Here is a 20,037-nt window from a genome sequence, read left to right as displayed (position 1 = left end):
GTATGTATTGGCTCTTCTTTCTCAGGCCTGTCAATTTATTTCTGATTTTCCAGACTTTGAGGGTAATACCTATGTTCTTTTGCTGCTAGGGACTTCCTCTCAAGTTGTTTGTCATTCAGTTGTAAATGTACTTATGATGCAGCAGATGCCTCTTCTAGGGCTGCTGTTTTTGGTTCAGTGATGAAGAGGTATTCTTGGCTTAGGCTTCAACATCTACCTGATTATATTAAAGCTAAGTTGATGGATGCTCCTCTGGATTATACATTTTTGTTTAGGGAAGCAGCTGCTAATTAGCTTAAGTCCCTTCAGGATGAGGGTAAGGCCTTACAGGCACTTAAACATGTGTTTGTTTCTCCTGTGCCTAAATTTTAGAAAAACTACCCCACTAAGCCTGCCTTTGTTCATAGGCAATCCAGCCCTTATACTTAAGGTAAGAAGAGTGGCAAATGGGCCCCTTCTGCTAAAGCTACTCAGTTTTCAGGGATTCCAAAGCCTTCCTTTCTGGACAAACCAGATGATGTATGACTAGATGTCCCTTCCCAGTCACATTCCTCTTTCTCTCTGCCATTCTCTTTCTCTTCTTGTTTGACTTCAGATCACTCAAGATTCTTGGGTTCTGTCATTAATTCATCAGGGGTACTTCATGGTGTGGAAATCCCATCCTCCTTTTATGGGCATTCCTCAGCACCCTTGGGAACAACTTCCCTTTTCCCTAGAGGTTCTTCAAAATCTTTTGACTTAGGGTACCCTTCAGGATGTACTTAATAACACCAAAAGCAGAAAAAGCATGTGAGCCAAGGCACTAAGAGAGAAGTTACCAATAAATTATGTTTTGGATCATCTGGCTTAATGGTATTTTTGGGTTTACTATTGTTTCCTTGAACCGACATTCTGCAGTGTTAAGATTTCCAAAAAATAATATCGGACATCAGTACAATAAACAAAAAAAATGTAGAAGGAAGTATTTTTGGTAAAGTCAGCATCTCAGAAATGTTGACTTTACCAAAAATACTACAATTCTGGTCAACAATAACACAACGTTTTTACAGGGGGACAAGCCCCCTTGCAACTCTCATGTGGGGATGCACCCTATAGCCCCTGCTACTTAGATATACAAACTCCAGGATCGCACTATCGTGAGAGAAAGGGTACATTTCCCAATCCCCACAATAGTGCAATCTGCATCAGAATGTAGAAAGCCACAACTGCGAATGCTGTATTGCATTTGCTTTTGTAAATTTCTACATTTTGGCATTCGTTCTTCAGATTCTACAAAATCAGTAGATTCACACTAATTAAACTGCATGAAGTGCGATTGGGAAAACGATAGTAAACCATATTTTGGATACTATTCAAGAGGTACCTGCGTCCCAAAGGGGAAAAGGGTTCTATTGTTTCTAGTGCCAAGAAAAAAGGGCACTTTGGGACATATTTTAGACCTCTCTCATCTAAACACTGTTCTAAAAGTACATTCCTTTTGGATTTTGTCCCTTCAGATTTTGTTTCCTATTTTGCTCCCTCAGGCCTATATAGTATCTCTGGATTTGAAAGATGCTTATCTCCATATTCCGATCCATCCTCTTTTCAGGAAGTTTTTGCATTTCTCTCTTGTTTCCTGGCATTTTCAGTCCTCTGCTTTGCCCTTTGGCCTTTCTAATGCCTCAATGGGTGTTCACCAAATGCCTTGCTCCTGTGATTGTTTTTTTTTTGCAGGCTTCATTTGATCCAATTTTTTCCTTACTTAGATGATCTGCTGATTCAGGCATCCTCTTCAGAGACCCATTTGTAAAATCTTCATTTTAACATTTCCCTTCTTCAGAGCCGTTCACGATAAATTTCAAAAAAGTCTTCCCTGACTCCTCAGGATCATTTTTTTCTGGGTTGCACAATTCAGACGGTGCCAAAGCTTGTATCTCTGCCTCCTCCAGAGGCCTTAACTCTCATTTATTTCATTTATACTCTTCTTCCTCTGGCTTCCATTATTGCCAGGGAGTTTCTGAGAGCTCTGGGTTTCATGGCATCCACAATTCTGATGTCCAGTCTGGCCAAACTTCACATGAGAAAGTTTTAGTTGTTTCTGAAGTCAGTGTAGCTTCAACATGCACATCCTATAGATTTGGTAGTTCTTCTTCTTCCTTATCTCAGACAGGAACTTCACTGGTGGATTCAGCAGTTTTTTCTGAATCCAAGGAACCCTTTTTATCCCCCTCTTCCATCTCAGGAATTGTTCACAGATGCTTCAGACATGCAATGGGGTGCTACATCTGGCTCCCTAAAGGTAAAGGGAGTATGGACACCTCATCAGCAGAAGTAGAACAACAACATCAAAGAGATGAGAGCTCTTCTTTTGGGTCTTCAGGCTTTTCATCCTCTTTTCTCTCCAGGGCCTCTTAAGATGTTCACATTCAACACCACAGTGATGCGGCATATCAACAAACAGGGCAGAACAAGATCTTATCTTCTTTGCCGGTTGACCCTTCTGGTATGGGATCTTGTTGTCAAGTATCAAGTGACTCTTCAGTTTATAACCCTTCCAATCAGAACACTGTAGCAGATACTCTGAGCAGGTCCTTAACTCAGTCCCACAAATGCATGCTTCACAGGTGTTGCTCGTCCCCCTCTAACATAGATGACGAACAGGCTGGGTAGTTCGTTTAGATGCTTTATTACATAGAAACACATCAGGATGGATAGCAGCATCATAAAATATAAACAAACTGATTAACAGACAGACCTTACAGACAGCCATACATGCTTACATATCAACAGCTTACTACAAAATGGCAGTCAGGCTTGCACGTGCTTAGTATTTATACACTTGTGCAAGCCCTTGGATAGCTTCTTAAAGGTACATACACATATTGCTCTATACTCTCCCTCTTAAAAAGCTTGCCCTTAGCTGAAAATAACATTGGAGTTAGACATGCATTACTATAGACATTACAAACAAACACAATGTTCATGTCCAAGCTGCCGTGTATCTATTACAAGGTCTGGAGATATGACCGGATCTTGTAACATAACAATCTGGACTGGATTTTGCAATAGGCACAGTCTTCGATAAAAAGCTAGTATCAGGAACTTCTGGATTCATCACATGAATGGGAATATTCACTGGAACTTCCTCTGGAACTGGAACACTGGACAACGCACTCTGAGATAAAGAGTCTTCCTCACAGTCTATGTGCTATGGTATAGGCTTGGACACTGGCATCAAATGTTTCCAATTCTGCCTAAACTCTATTCCTTGTGATTCCACAATGTATAGTTTCTGCTCTGAACAAATATTTTTCACAACTCCAGTCCGATCATAACCTTTGGACATTTGCATCCTTACCACTTCTACTTCTCATAATGGACTGAGCTGTTTGCTGTTCTTATTGTAGCAGGACTTCTGTGTTAAACGCTTCTTCAACAGATTGGTTTTCACTGACCTGTTGTTCTTGATACATGAAACCAACAATTGACTACTGATTGGTAACATGGTTCTGGTTTCTCTCGACAGAAGTCTCTGGGCAGGTGAACCAAGATGTTTATCACAAGGAATATTTCTGAGATTCAAGATATTCAGGAAAACATCATTATTGTCCCATTTTGAAATCTCTAGTAAGTGTTTTGCACTTTGAACTGCACGTTCTGCCAAACCATTTTACTGCAGATACACTGGACTACTAGTGACATGAGTTAAGTCCCACTCTTTGACAAATCTTTTGAACTTTTGGCTTGTAAACTGTGTGCCATTGTCAAAATTAACTTTGTGCAGACTACCATGGACAGCAAAATGATGATTCATATTAGTTATGACAGTACTGGATGCTAGATTACATAGATAGTAGTTCAATCTCAAACCAATTTGAATAAGAGTCTACTAACACCAAATCATGTTGACCATTCCATTTGAAAATATCACTAGCTACTGTCGACCAAGGTGGAACAGGAATCTGGTTTAGATGAAGTGGTTCTTTCTGTTGATGTGACTTAGTACTGTTACACATTGAACAAGATAATAACACTCTCTCGATATCTTGCGACATAGAAAGCAAAAACACTAGACCTCTCACCCTTCTCTTGGTAGAGTTTGTTCCTGGGTGACCATGATGCAAGATAGTAATGTACTCTTATTGCAAGGACATTGACACAATTACTTTTGGACCTTTCAGAATGATACCATTGTCAGAAAAAATCTCATCTCTACAGAATATAAGGTTGCATTTCTTGAGGTAAACTAGATACTTTGATGGCCATCCTTGTTGAATAAAATGGTTGAGCCTCTGTAAAACTGTATCTGTGGCTATGTCTCTCAGCTCATTAAGATGTGTAGAAGAAAAATTTCTAACTTCCATGACTTCAAAATCAAGGTTTTCATTCTCATGCGGTTCAGTGGTGTTTCTGGGCTATCTGGACAATGTATCAACAAGATAAAGATGTTTGCCTTTCTTGTAGACAAGAGTAAAATGATACTTCTGCAATCTCGAAATCATACATTGCAGTCTAGCTGGAGCTGTATACATAGGCTTTCTCAAAATAGTGACTAGAGGTGGTGGTTTGTTTTGATCTGGATAGGTCTGCCATAAACATAATCATGGACATTTGAACATGCAAACACAATTGCCAAAAGTTCCTTCTTGATCTTGGCATATAGAAATTTGGGTAAGAGTTCTCGATGCATAGGCAACAGGTTTACCCTCTTGTAGAATGACTGCACCTAGACCAAATCTAGAAGCCTCACATGAAAGATTGATTGGTTTGTGAACATCATAGTATCTAAGAGTAGGTGGACTGGCATTTCTCTGTTTCAGGACATCAAATGCTCTTTTGTGCTGTTCTAACAAAGACCAGGATACATCTTTATGTGTCAGCTCTTTGAGTGGTGCTGAAGGTTGGCTCAAGTCTGGAATGAATTTGCCTAGATAGTTAATCATGCCAAGAAAACACTGCAGGGCTTGAACATTGTCTGGAGCTGGCATCTCAAGGATGGCTTTTTGCTTAGAAGGGTCTGGCCATACGCCTGAACTGGTAAATAAATGACCAGCATAAGTAACTTCTTGTAGCCAGAATTTGCATTTCTGTGGATTGAGCCTGAGATTCACTTGATGTGCTCCTTTCAGAACTTTTCTGAGGTTTCTGTCATGCTCAGCTTCGCCATTACCTCCTACTAGTACGTTGTCTATTATAACAGCACAAGGATACCAGAAAAAATTTTCTCCATTGCATGTTGAAAGACTTCACTTGCAGTATGTATTCCAAATGGCATTCTCAAAAATCTGTACCTTCCAAACTGAGTATTGAAAATATTTAGCAAAGAGGATTTCTTGTCATGCAAAATTTGCCAAAATGAACTCTTTGCATCTAAAAACAGTGGCATTTGGCATCAGAGCTGCAACTTCTTCCACTGCGTGAATTGAAAGAGGAAGTATTTTTAGTGCTTTATTCAAATCTTGTGGATCAATACATATTCTGATGTCATCTAAGCTTTCCTTATGAGCTACAACCATGGAAGATACCCATTGATCTGGTTCATCTACTGGACAAATTTTATCTAGCTTAGCTTTGACTCTGTCCTGCATAGCTATTGGAACTTTCCGGGCTGTCCTGATAACTGGACTGACATCTGGGTATAACTTCATGGAGTATACAACTGGAAGCTTGCCTAGTTTGTCTTTGAAAAGATCAGCATAGGTAGAAAAAATATGTTGGTCAAAATTAAAGTAGTGGTCTTTTAAGCTAACATGATGGACTTCCTTTTTAAATGAATGCCCCATTTTCCAACTCTCTGAGCCCTAATAATGGCTGAATGTGCATCTTGATCACATAAAATAACAAGTCGTAACTTCTCCCAGCAGAGTAACATGAAAGCACTACTGAGCCTTCTGTCTGAATTTTTTCACTACCATAAGCAACAAGCTTCACTCACTTTGCCAAATCAAGGTTTCCACTAGCACATACTATAGTAAATGTTTCTGCAGACATGACATTGCACTTTGAACCTGTGTCAACTTTGAGCACTATGAGTCTTCCATTCATATGCAAAATACTTCATTCTTTTCCTTTAAATCTGCGGCATTGACCATTTCATTAAGGAATGATACACCACCAGCATAATAAGTACGTGACATAGGCTCACAGCTTTGCAATTGATCAACTTGTTTCTTGAAATGTGTAAAGAATGTGTGCCTTTTGATTTACAAAACCTCTTAAAATTATTCCACGTATTGCATTTATGACATTGCTGACCAAAAGTTAAACATTTTTCCTTTCCAGATTCATGATTTCTACCACAGTTACAACAGTTGGCAATGAAAGTAGGTTGGGGTTCATGCTTTGAATTTCCTGACTCACTAGTATGCTTCACTGAGACTGTGTGAACTATGGAACTTGCTAGAAAGCTCTGGGGTTTACCAGTGAGTGCTGCAGGGGCTACAGTTGCTGCCATGTGCTTGGGCCTCTTTCTTTTAACCACATGCTGCATACTATCAACATGAACTATAGAAGTTACTGGAAGCACGCATCTCTCATTTTAGGCATATTTGTGTGCTTTTCTGTAAGCTTGTATATCTGACAAATCTCAATGGCCTTATTCAAAGTGAAATCACTGTCATGAAGTAAATTCTTCCTCATAGCATCATCCTTAATACCACACACAGTTCTGTCTTTTATCATCTCATCCCTTAATTCACCAAATCTGCACGTTGTAGCTTTGAACAAGTCTGTTATATATGCTGCAAAAGTTTCAGCAGGCTTTTGATGCTTTGTATAAAATAAGTGCCTTTCCGTTGTAATCTTTGTCTGGGGGCTGCACATTTCTCTAAATTTACATTTTAAGCACTCAGGGCCCTCTACTGACTCAGCCGTACAACAATATGACAGTTTTCCCCTCTCCTGCAAAGATAGCAGGTGCATACACAAATGAATGTTCTCTTTCAATGGTTTCTGACCCAGCTATATTGAGCAGAGTAAATGCCTTTGTATGGTCATCTTTATCAGAAAATGCAGTCTTGTAAGAAAATGTCACACTTTGCTCAAACTCTCAACAGTTCCCTGCAATATTATTGTCAAACATATGTGCACTGGGTTTTCAAAATCCAGCTGTCATGCCAACAAAGTATGCACAAACACACTGAAAGTATGGCCCTTTTAATTACGTATGAACAAGCTATGCTGTGAGAGCTCATAATAATATTCAAATGCACAGTAAACTCTTCAAAATGTACTTTGAGAAATATACTCTGAAATGGCTGTATCTTGTGAAATAACTTTACTGCAATACTTTTGATAACTCAGATATCTTTAATTAATACGAAAAATATGTTCTTAGCAAAACTGCATCCATTTCCCCTTATTTTATTCATTTTATGCAATTTGGACTTTATTTCAAACATTTTCCATAGTAATTCAAATATTTTTATCAATATTGGACATAGTTTATTTAAATATCATTTAGAGCATTCTGTATGCTTTGTTTCATATTATGCAAATAAGACATAGGGCAGGATTCATGAAGCCTCCGTGTAAGAGTTACAAGGCTTACACGGAGGCTGCAGTTAAACGGTGTGACATCAGCATGTCATGCATATGCATGAGGGCATGCTGAATCACACCTAAGGCTAACATGGTCCGTGGAAGACAGTAGGGGGTGTGTCCGTAGGCCGAGCCCTGCAAATGGATACGCCCCCAGAAGAGTAAAAGTCCAGAAAGTAAACCCCCATGACAGAGTCCATGTAAATGTGAATAAACACAACACAACACATGCCCCCACAGACTATGAACATTTTTAACATTTTTAAGTTGTAAAGATGTTTGCCTGTGAGTGCGCTCGTTTGCGTGGGTGTGCCATAGTTAGCAGTCAATGGAAAAGCATATAAGAACTAAATATGCAAAGTAAGCCAAGAAGCAATAGCGTAGCGGTAGAGATGTTGGCTGAAGAGGAGGCAGTGATGGTTCGAGCCCCCACAACATTAATTTTTATTTTTAGTGAAATAAGCACGAAACATGTCCCTGACATATATGTACACATATAAAATTATATTTTATGTAAAATGTAATGAAATGGGACATGTATTTCGAAGAAATGTGAGATAATAAAAAAATATATATATCAGATGTGCCTATAGCTGAGCTACAGTCTAACAAGTTGAGTACATCTGCCTGTAGGTGAGCAGCGTTTTAACAGGTTTAAAATGAGTGCCCGTAGGTGAGCAGTGGTTTAACAGGTGTAAAATGAGTGCCCGGGGTTGAGCAGCATTTTAACACGCTGAAACTGTGTGCCCGTAGCTGAGCTGAGCGTAATATGTGTGCTGACAGCCAAACCATGCGTAAACCAGCGTGATCCGTTTGCGCGGAGCTGCGCACTGCGCCAACAAGCTAACCGACGGGCAACGTTGAGCAAGCTGTATCAAAACTGCCTTTATACAGACACACCTCCTAGCTTGTGTAGACAGACAGAAAATATAAAAAGCAATGGCCAGGTTCGAACCCAGGGTACCATGCACCGTAGTCAAAGTACTGAACCACTAAGCCATGACAGTTGAACTTAGAAATGCAGTAATAGCATATATATATGAATGAATAGAAAGAGGAGCATGACAAAGCAGGTTTTGTGAAGCTGATACAATTCCAAAATGGCCAATCACAGATAAGTGCGGGTAAAACGGCATATATAAGCCCCATAGGTGGGAATACGCAGCATAACCAATTGTAGAACTGACTTGCAGCCAGGATGTCAGGTGTAGGTAAGGGTAGTTGCTTCCGAGCACAGAGGTGTGGCATTGAGGAATCCAAATATATGGTTTGGCTCCTTGTCCACAATCATGAGGCCCAACTCATGCAGGGCCAGGTCCTGTGGGGAGCATATAGGGCTGAGGCATGGGACCGGTTGGCTCATGATCTCACCAATGCCACAGGGATACCAAGGACTGGTGAGCAGGTCCGTCACCACCATGCGGACCTGAAGAGACGGAAGCAGGACCAACTGAACCATTGGATCCAGGAGGCCCGGCAAATGCCCAGCACCCCACTACTGAGTAAGTTATATGTAATTATTTATGTAAGAAATTAACCTAGCTGATATTATGGAGATGTGTATTCCAATATTACTTTATTTATATTACAGCTGCAGGTGTCCGTTCTGTGAACCGTCAAGCCTATGGCGATAGGTTGGCACGGTTGCGCCACCAGGCAGGTCAGTAATTGTCTCCCTGTAACTGTAAATAAATATATAAGTATGACAGTTAGCAAAAGAGTGCAGTGTAGTCACTAATTAATAAAATGTGCTAGTAACAGTGTAAGAGGGTTTGCAAGTATTGCTTGATCACAAAAGTGTGATGCAGCCTGTAATCCAAACATAAAAATGAAACAAGTCTGAAATAAAGATGTCCCACCTGTAATATAATAGTACATAACCTGCAGCAGGCTGAAAAGTACAGCTGCAGAAGCTGAGTAAAACACATGTGTGAAATATATCCCTGTTGAAATACAGAAACATGACAGAAGTGTTGGAAAGGATTTTTATAACTACAGGTAAAACATGTCAATAAAGCCTAGAATTAAGTACCATCCCGAATTGTAAAAATAAAACAAGTGAGAGAGTGTGAGAAAGAGGTATGAATCCACCAATAAAGTAGTAATAACTCCTGAATAAAGTATACTGCAGTCAGTACAGAATTAAATGAATGTGACAGGCAGAACCAAACAGTAACATGTGTTGAAAACGGTACCGCAGCTGGAATGTGTGTCCCAAAATCTGGATATGTTGTTCTCAGTCTGCAATATGCAGATAGCATGGTTGTCTGAAATACCAAACATCCACAGTTGTCTACAGCTATATAAAGCAAATGTAGCAGGATGATGTAGCTGAACAGAGCCAGATATGAATGTGTATGAATAAAAATGAAAATGTATATTGATGTAGCAGTAACATTCCTATCACCAACCTGAAGTAGCTATCACATAGGAAACTGTAGGCAGAACTGTAGTGTGTATATATCTGCAGCTGTTAGAAATGTACAGCATATGTATTGGTATTTGAAGTTGTTAATTAAATTTTCTTCACCCTACCCTATAACCACATATAATCCATTCCACGTGAAATTGGTATGTGCAATCACAATTAACACCCCTGGACATTTGTCCTGTTGGTTCATACATATTTGCATGTACGTTGATGCATCTGCCCTGTTCATACATCCAAACCTGATGGCCTGTTGCCATCAATCAACCCTGCATGTTGTTGGATTGTGTATTGCTGTTCAAATTATGCATGTGTTATGCTTGCTGTTCAATGGTTTGAATATATGGGTGTTTGGTTAATGGGAATACTAATGCATGCTGTTACAACTAATTGTGAATGGTATTGTACGTTACTAACCCAAACTGTCATAACATAATGCAAAACATAGGACGACAGGGAAGGCGGGTTCCAGCGGACCCACCTCTCCCTCCTCAGCTGGCGAGTGCACCTGGCAGTAGTGCCCAGGCCGGACCCTCCTCCGGTGGCCCTGTGCCACCTGTGGGTGGAAGCGCTGCAGGGGATGGGGCTCATCCCCCCTCTGCAAGTGTGGCCAGAGGAGAACATCCACTCACCCTCCTTAATGTCCAGACTGTGGTGCGTAGGGAGATCCAGGATGCTGTTCTTGGGCCCCTACGCCAGCTTGAGGCATGGATGGCACAAGTAATGGGCATGCCTGCTGCCCGGCCTACACAGCCCCCAGCACAGCCCCATCCTGGGCAGTGAAGGCACAGTGGCAACTTCCCATGGGTGGAGATCTCAGTTCCACTGTTGCCATCTGTGGGCTCATGGGCTAGAGATATCCAAACATCCATCCCCGTCAATTGTGTAACCCCCCCACATGTGTCATACATCGCCCCTGTATGCGTCTTGTTTGTCTTGTCTGTTAACCTACCCAACCTACCTCCCCAGCTATACTGACTTCCTGTACCTGACATACCACTCTAACCTGAAAAAAAAAAAAAGGGCACTCTGTACCCACAAACAAATTATGCCCCATACATAGCTGCAATTTTGCACACGTCTGCTGGACATGGAAACTGTCAATTACAATTGGCTGTACAACAAGTATTATTGTTGTCCTTACACCTCTCTCAGGGGTGGAAGGTTTCAAATGTCACACCAAATTACAAACATATGCACAGCTGTTGCTGATGAAGAAATGGGTAGCTATGGGCCTTACCTACATCCCTCCTGAAAAACCCGAGCTTGTTTCCCTACTGTCCTACCCTCTTTGTGACCCCTTTTTCACCACTTTCCTGTCTCCCCATTTTCATTTCTTTCAAAGAAATTAGCGCGGGTGTGCGCAAGAGTAAGTACTTTTAAGCAGTTGTAAGCGCGGAGCTGGACGCCAGTGCGCATGCGTAAGCTCTGCGCAAACCAGCGCTAACCCGCTTACAACTGCTTAAAAGTGCCTTAGTCACTCTGAATGACAAGGCCTGTAGTCTGCTCAAAAGCAAAATAAAATCCCACTGTCAGTCCCGAACCCTGGAAACAGTAGTTTGCATGACTTACCACTAAGCCATGACAGCTATATAGGAACATTGTGCTACAATAAATATATCATGCAATAGTAGGAATGAATGTAAAGGGAATATAGGATGTGCAGTACACAAAGCATGTCATCTATATTTACTGTCAAATGTAGTGGATTTCTATAATAGTAGTGTTTGAACAGAAACAGCCATGCTAGTTGGTAGCTAGTAGGCAATAATGTCACTGTAGCACCTTGCAAGCCACACACATACTCACAGCAGGATAATCACTGCCCATACCCCACAACCTCTTACAGCAACACATCCGGACTAAGTAATAAAAAATGTGGAGCAAAGGCCCAAAAACAGGGACACATTTCAAATATTGCTCCGACAAACTTAGACAGTTGAGAGAGTAACAGGTTTTGCATTATGTTGGATGTTTGGAAGGGTATGAAGTCTGAAACTGAAATGTTTGTCACTATAGTCTGACTTGAGCCCTGAGTGATTTGCCAGAAAAAGCTGTTTATGAGATATGGACCAAAATATGAGGCAAAAATGTGGACATCCTGCAAATATCTGTACACTTGAGAGGTCTGACACTGCCATATTTGAATAGTTAAGAGCCTAGACATAGCAACAGTGACTGAGTTACAGGGCTGCCCCACAGACTCCCTGTGAAATGTACAAACAGTAGGCAGAAAGGTGTTACAACACATGCAATGGTAACTATGAAGTACTGAAAGTATGCACCACTTGCACGGGAGAAATAGTGTAGTAATACATATGCTCATGCTAACTCACAGTCACAAATGCAGAATACCAGACAATTTAATGGGTGTACCCCACTGATATGTACCATTCCATGAGGCAGATAAAAGATGCACCTGAGAGTCTCTGGGGCCTGCTCAGCAGCATACTCAAATACCCTAATAGATGTCAAGGCCCACACCATGGCCAGACCACACTGCATGCAGTAAAACCCTAGCAGATATAGCAAGCATTCCAAGGTGTGAATGTACATGGAAAATAGGAAAGCCACAGCAACACACTACAGTCAAGACACCTAGCAGGCATACAAGTAGTGAATGTAAAGGGCAAATATTGAAGCCATAGCAACAAAGTGCAAGAGCCACTGCTATATACCAGTTACACCACATGTCCCACAGGAAAGCACACACACCCACATTAACAGTAGTAATAGTCTTAGGTGTCAGTGTACATACACACTTAGTACAGGAAACTGGAGAAATGAATGGAGAAATGTTAATCTACAACACAGCCGTAAATATGAGAGAGATACTAACCTTTACACTCACAGAACAGTGTCCACAGCATACCAGCATAGTCCCTGCCCTTAAACTCTGAAAGGGCTATGCCTATCTCACATACTTTTTTATAGCACTGTCCTGAAATCACAGTGAGAACTGCAATCAGTACACAACTGGCTGCATGCAATTAGCAAATGCTGGCTAACAATTGGTGCAGAGGCCATCACATGGACATATGCAGATACCTACAAAAGCATGCTGTACTCCCAGTCCACACATGCAATACGTTCATTCCACCTTCTGGAGGTAGGGAGAGAGAGAGAGAGAGAGAGAGAGAGAGAGAGGGAGAAAATACACAAACAAAAACACTTAACAAATCCTACTAGAAAGCTGTCATCTATCAACTGGAGCAGCAGCAGGACACCAATACAAAAGGCAACGCAAGCAGCTGTGACAAACACAGGTAATGTAAAGTAATACTTTAAAAGTCTACATACTGTGAACCCTCCATATGTGTCATTGGTCTGTATCTAAACGTATATGAAGATGTGCATAGGGCAGGGGACATACAGCAACTACCAGTGAAGGCTGTACATACATATGTATGTGAGGGAATCTATGTGCACATATCAATGTAGGTTGATTGTAGGTTGTAGTGCAATGTACAAAGTAGGTTTCACAGTTATGTATGTTTAGCAGTATGTTAGTGTGTGTATACAGTTTTGTAAACAAACATGTTGATATACCTATCTATCATATGGATACGTATGTATGTCAATATATGTATATATATATATATATATATATATATATATATATATATATATATATATATATATGCATATAAGTATACATAGATAGAGAGGGATGTAGGAATACATTGACAGATGTAGATAGAATATGTACAAACATATATATGTAATACACACATACAGATATAGATATATATAGATACATATACATAGACAGACAGATCTGACTATCCACAGATATGACTGTATATGTCTATCTCACACTCCCCCTGTCCCACCCCCTCTGTCACTCTCACCCCCTCTCTGTCACACTCCCCCCTCTCTCCATATATATAGCAATATATGTACATTGATATATATATATATATATATATATATATATATATATATGTGTATATGTATACAGACAAATATATATATAGACATATATATATATATATATATATATATATATATATATATATATATATATATATATATATATATATATATATATATATATATACATATATATATATAGAGAGAGAGATATATATATATTCTGAGTGAGGCACATGTGTACAGATGTATTGCAACAGGTGCCTGGTGACAAAGGCATGGAGTGAACACCAGTGTCGTAACTGGAGTACCATACCCCATTTCAAATCACCTACACCAGTAACCACCAGATATGTTATTGGCTGCCCACCACTGCATGTGTCAGGGGTGAACAGGGTCATAAATGTGTACAATAGTCCCCCCAATGATAGTCACAGTGGCACACTATTCCTGGAATACCTGTACATGGTATGTGTCAGCAGACATGGTGTGTCAGCTATGGACATGTAGGTCAATGTACCCCTCCACACCACACAATGGCTGCCATGGTATGTACCTCACATGACAGCTACAGATATGGAGAAGGACACAGTGACATGTACGACACTGTGACAATGCACTCAAAAACATTACCAATGCACAGTGACTGACAACACCACAGAATGCACACATACTACCCACATAGAGGTTACCACTCCTGGATTTGCATACTTAAGTCACACCCATGACAGATGTCCAACAACCATAGTAGCACCTCACACCATCCACAACCTAAATGACCGCTGTGTGTCGTCCTTGACACCACAGTAGAGAGCACATGGCGGAGGTACAGGTTCCTACCCACAGATAAGACATACCCTGCAATAAACCACACAGCGTTAAGAAGCAAGACTCCCCATGAGTACATGTCACACATACCCCTGCTGAATGTTAGTCAGATAGGTAATATGCCATATGAGTCACCCTGTGTAACTGTTTGACAGGAGCATGTACCATCACATCACGTGTCACAATGGTCAGGGTAGCAGAACAGTATGCTGCTGTAGTCCCAGGGGCAATAGCATATTGTATTGTATTGTATTGTATTGTATTGTATTGTATTGTATTGTATTGTGTTGTATTGTATTGGTATGTAGAGGTGCCTCCTTTGTGGAGTGGAACCACTGCTGCTGTACGCCAGTGTACAGGTACATATCCTGTAGTCAGGCTAGTGTTACATAGCACTTTTATATGCGGGTTTATCTCCTCTTGGAGTTCATGTAGCATGCAACCGGGGATACCGTCAGGTCCCATTGATGCTGTGTTTTTTGCTTTTCTGAGTGCGGCTCTCACCTGGACATCTGTGATGACAGGGAGGTTACATTCAGCTGGGATAAGTATGTCTTCATTTGGGGGAGAGGGAGGGGGGAAAATTGCACTGAACCTGTCTGCCACAATGTTGCCAATATCTGTGGGTTCAGTGAATTATTTGTTGTTGTGTACTAACTATGAGCACATTGGAGGGTTTCTGACCAGGTTTCTAACATAACTGAAGAAGGCCTTGTTTTTATCTGTAGTGTCCCCGGTGATTTCCCCTCTCAAAGTTGCCCATGGATGTTTGTATGAGAGAACATAGCTCTTTACTAGTGCTGATCAGACATGCCTTCACTTTATGGAATTATGCTCTGTCTTGCAGTAGCTTCCATCTTTTGTTATACAATCTGTTTATGGCTGGGGTCCACCAGACAGGATGCTTTCCCTTTGTGGAGAGTGTCTTGGTCTTATATGGGATTGCATGATCCATGCATTCTTGGAGATGTGCGTAGAAATCATTTGTGAAAAAGTCAGCATTGTGGGTTGTGGCTTCCACTGGCCCAGTGGGCTTAAAGGATACCATCTCAGTCTTAAGAAGTGTAAAGTTTGCGTTTGAAATGTTATTCACTGTAGTCGTTTGTGCTGGTGGTGGAGGTGGGATATCTATATCCAGGGTGATTAGTTTGTGGTCAGATCACAGTAGTTGATGATGTACCCCATACAGTACCTCGATACAAACCCCCAGAGTGAGGAGGTGCTTTGGACCTGAATCAGTGTGCTGACTGCTGGGGTTTGGTAGTATGTCGTATGGAGTGTGCCAGGTACTGTTGCACAGTTGTTGGCTGAGCACTGATACCTAGCCATTTACATGTGTATCCACCAATAGACAGACAGATGCTATATATGGGAGATATGTTGTATCACAACAGTCGAGTAGCATGTGTAGTATGTGTGCCAAATTCTGCTGACATATTTTGCTGATATCATTTTATTTCCTTTTTCAAGACCATGGCTCACCAGTGCAATCCGGCATACTCTGCAGCCGAGGATGAGGAAATACACCAGAGCCTGGTGCGGGATTATGCAATACTCTTTTCCCGCACCAGCCAGAATCAGCAGGAGAGGGCTGCACTGTGGCAAGACCTGGTCCATTGGGTAAATGACATAGGCACACATAATAGGATATATGAGCAGGTACGACATCACTGCAGTGATTTAATCAGAAATGTCCATCAGCGTGCGTCGGATATCCACAGGCAACAGGTTGCCACAGGTGGTGGGGTGGCTACACATCCCCCCTCACCAGACTGGAAGGACTACTCCTAAGTGTTGTGGCTCCAGCCCACCAACAACAACAGCAGCAGACCTGCATTATGATGGAGGCTGGAGCCACACAGCACCATGACTACGAGTGTGCAGGTAATATGCCATATGTATAGTTGACTGAAGTGTACACCGGTATTTAATGCATGTGTGAGGTGTGTCCTTGGTTTGTAGCTGTCATCATAGTATTTAATGTGCAAGTGTGACATTCTCAATATCAGCAGCTGACCTGTGAAAGGCAACTGTTGTACTACTGACCTGTATCATACTCAGTAACAATGGCACAGTTGTGCCCACTGACATTAATTTCCTCACTTCTGCAGGTCCCTCCAGTGTAACAGCAATGCAGCCTATCCATGCTGGTGAGTGTGTATTAACAATACCTTTAATAGTCTTGATAGTAATAGTAATATTAGGCTCAATCAGTAGTGCTCTGTGTATGCATGCAGGTGTGTCTGTGTCTGTGTGTTGATATCTCACATACTGAGTAGTGTGCAAGTGTGCAACTGTGTGCAAGTGTGCATGTGTGCATGTGTGCACGTGTGCACCTGTGCATGTGTGCATGTGTGCATGTGTGCATCACTGGTAACATTGTGTAGACATTGTAAACTGTGTTTCCTGTTTCCCTCCCACAGGTTCTGGTGCTGCTCTGGTGTCATGCAGCAGGGAACCTGAATCAGGTGCCATGGGTACTGATAATGATGACATCTGTGTAATGGCACAGGAAGGTGTGCCAGGGTCCATCACTGGTCACCCAGTTGACAGTACACAGCTGTCAACCCCATCAATGCGCACAGTCATCCTGCCAATACATCCTTTGTCACCAGTGTCCCTAGGTGATGGACAGGATACAGTGGGCATTGACCAGGGTAATGTGGTATCTGTGGCACATGCTTCCCCACGCAGCAGCCATGGGCATGGCCCTGAGATGGTACCACACAGACAGATGTCCAGGGGTTCTCGTGGGAGCATCCATGGGCGTATTGCCCCTGTCAGACGTGCCCACAGAGGTCTTACAACCTCAGCTATGTTTCAGGCTGTCATGCAGGCACAGTCACGTATGGAACTGTACACCAGACAGGGTCTGAGGGAGCTGACAGCATGTCGCACAGCCATGACTGACAGTATGCGTGACATTGCGGCTGCCATCCGTAATTTCACCAATGTCATAGACAGACGTTGTGGGGACATATTAGATCAGTTCCACAACTACATGTCCATGAGCCAGGGCAATGGTGGACAGTTGAGGCATCGACATGGGTGTATGCCAGCAACAGCAGCAGCTGACAATCGTTGTGGATGACAACAGGGCCGCGGCCGCCCCCATAGTGCCAGCAGCAGCCCCAGCAATGCTGGGTCTGTGCTGTCATCAGACCGCCCCAGGAGACCACATGTACGTGGCTCTGGACAGGCCCAACAGGGATCTGGGTCCAGTCAACAAACACCTGCTTCTGATGACAGTACCCAGTCTGGATTGGTATTGGATATGGTCCGTAGCACCCCTGCAAGGCACAGGTACTGTGTCCGTGACCAGAGACACTGATCTGTATGACCTGGCAGGTACAGTCTTTGGCTGTCCACAAACACCGGTATATGGCAGCCATGAGGTGGAACTGTGTGCATCCATACACACATGCGTAGTGACAACACCTAGGGATACCGCATGCAATACAAACATTCACATGATGGACCCAAAACAACAACATCCCAATCCATTAGGTTTGTTACTACCTTTGGCAGCAATACACCCTACCCTCATTTACGGATATCATCAATAATCATTGGGATATTTTGCGGGCTCATGAACATTTGAATGAGATATTTCCTGACAAATGTGCTTCTTCATATCGTAGGAGTAGAACCATCCATTCTCATTTCACACATTACAAAAGGTATAAGCCAACCACGCCAATTCAGACAACTCTATTTGGTGATCCCTTGATAGGCTGTTTTCCTTGTGGTCATTGCAGTGCATGCAGACACATTTTAAAGACCAAAGAATTTACTAGTGGTAATACCTACCGGGTATATGAGATAAACATTTTTGGTAACTGCAGCACTGATTGGGTGATCTATCGGGCCACTTGTACATGTTCCTCCTTTTATGTAGGTCAAACTTCCAGACCACTGAGACATAGGATAATTGAACATCTTAGCACCATCAGAAATCATAAAATTTCTAATGCTTTATATAAACATACCATGAACCATCAAACTGCACAATTTAAATTCACTATCATTGATAAAATTGATTTGCAAAGAAATCTTAAAGCTGGCTGGCATGACAGATTAAATAATATGGAATCTGCATGGATTACCAAGTTAGGAGCCTTGTTCAAACCTGGTTTAAATGAAATAGATTAATTAGCTGGTGTCAGCCCATGATTTCATGCATTTGGATGTTTGTTTATATTTATTGATTTATTTTTAGATATAAATGTATATACACATGTTTTTGGGGTATATACACCTTTAATAGACTTGGATATAAAAGCAATAACCAGGATGTGCTCTTTATACTATTTGTTCTTTTGCACTGAGGAAGTCTGGATATATAGCCGAAACCGGTTTGCAACATGTAGAGTGATACTGCCACAATTAAATAAGATTTAGCCACTTTTCTCCTTTGTGCTGGTTCGTTTTTGGTTTTCTTGAAGGCTTTTGGTTTGAACCCTGCACTTGTTCTGCCTTGCATGTATTTTGGTTTGTTCATGCTGCCATTCCTGCCATCAGTCCACTGCTGTTGTGTCCCCCCCACATACGGTGGGGCTGGGCCATATATATGTGTGGGCTTCACCTACACAATACATGTGTGCCCTTATGCACTCCAGAGGCCAGTGTATGTAACAGTGGTATATGGCCCTGTATTATTGAGTTTAGGGGGGTGCACCATAAATAACCTTAGCTGTTACAACATGTGGGGATATCAGAGGTAAGCTGCCTTAAAGTATCTGGAAGTACATTACCATACAATTCACCTAAAATTAAATTAATTAAATAAATTGGGTAAATGCAGGCCTACTGCCTCCTGCCATACAGACTGTTCTGTTTGTCAGTGTGCTTGTGATGGTGTCAGTTATGCCTTGTTAAGTAACATATTCAATTGTGTCAACTGAGGTCTTTACCTCCTAGGGATTGTGTACAGAGTGTAGATAGAGGCTGCTGAATTATACATCTGCCATTACTTACTGTTGATTGTTTGGTATCCTGTGGCCCAGTCTGTCTTTACTATTGTACTACTTGAAGGCCTCGGCCTGGACAACAACATTTGTAAGCCTTTCCAGACTACTGTATTAGTATAACTGTTTCATCTGTTTATATGGATGTCAGTGTCTAAACAGCTATATGACATGGCATATACAACTGTAATAGTACACAAATAAAGCTTTCCCATTTATACAAACCTGTGTGTGGTGTTATATCCTTTGACCTCTATGTGGGTATATATTGCAGGCAATGATTGTCATTTGTATGGGTGTCTCATACAGTGTCCATTTGTTAAGTTGTTAACTGTGAGTATAGTGGCTGTTTCATATTGTGTGCACCTTCTACATATGTATCTTACTATACATATCTATGTGTGTGTGTATGTGCAGTTACAC

This window comes from Protopterus annectens, chromosome 6.part0 (assembly GCF_019279795.1).
Source record: "Protopterus annectens isolate FY-2018-M chromosome 6.part0, PAN1.0, whole genome shotgun sequence".
In the NCBI taxonomy this organism is placed as follows: domain Eukaryota; kingdom Metazoa; phylum Chordata; order Ceratodontiformes; family Protopteridae; genus Protopterus; species Protopterus annectens.
The sequence above is the reverse complement of the archived record's forward strand: the minus strand, read 5'-3'. Positions refer to the sequence as shown.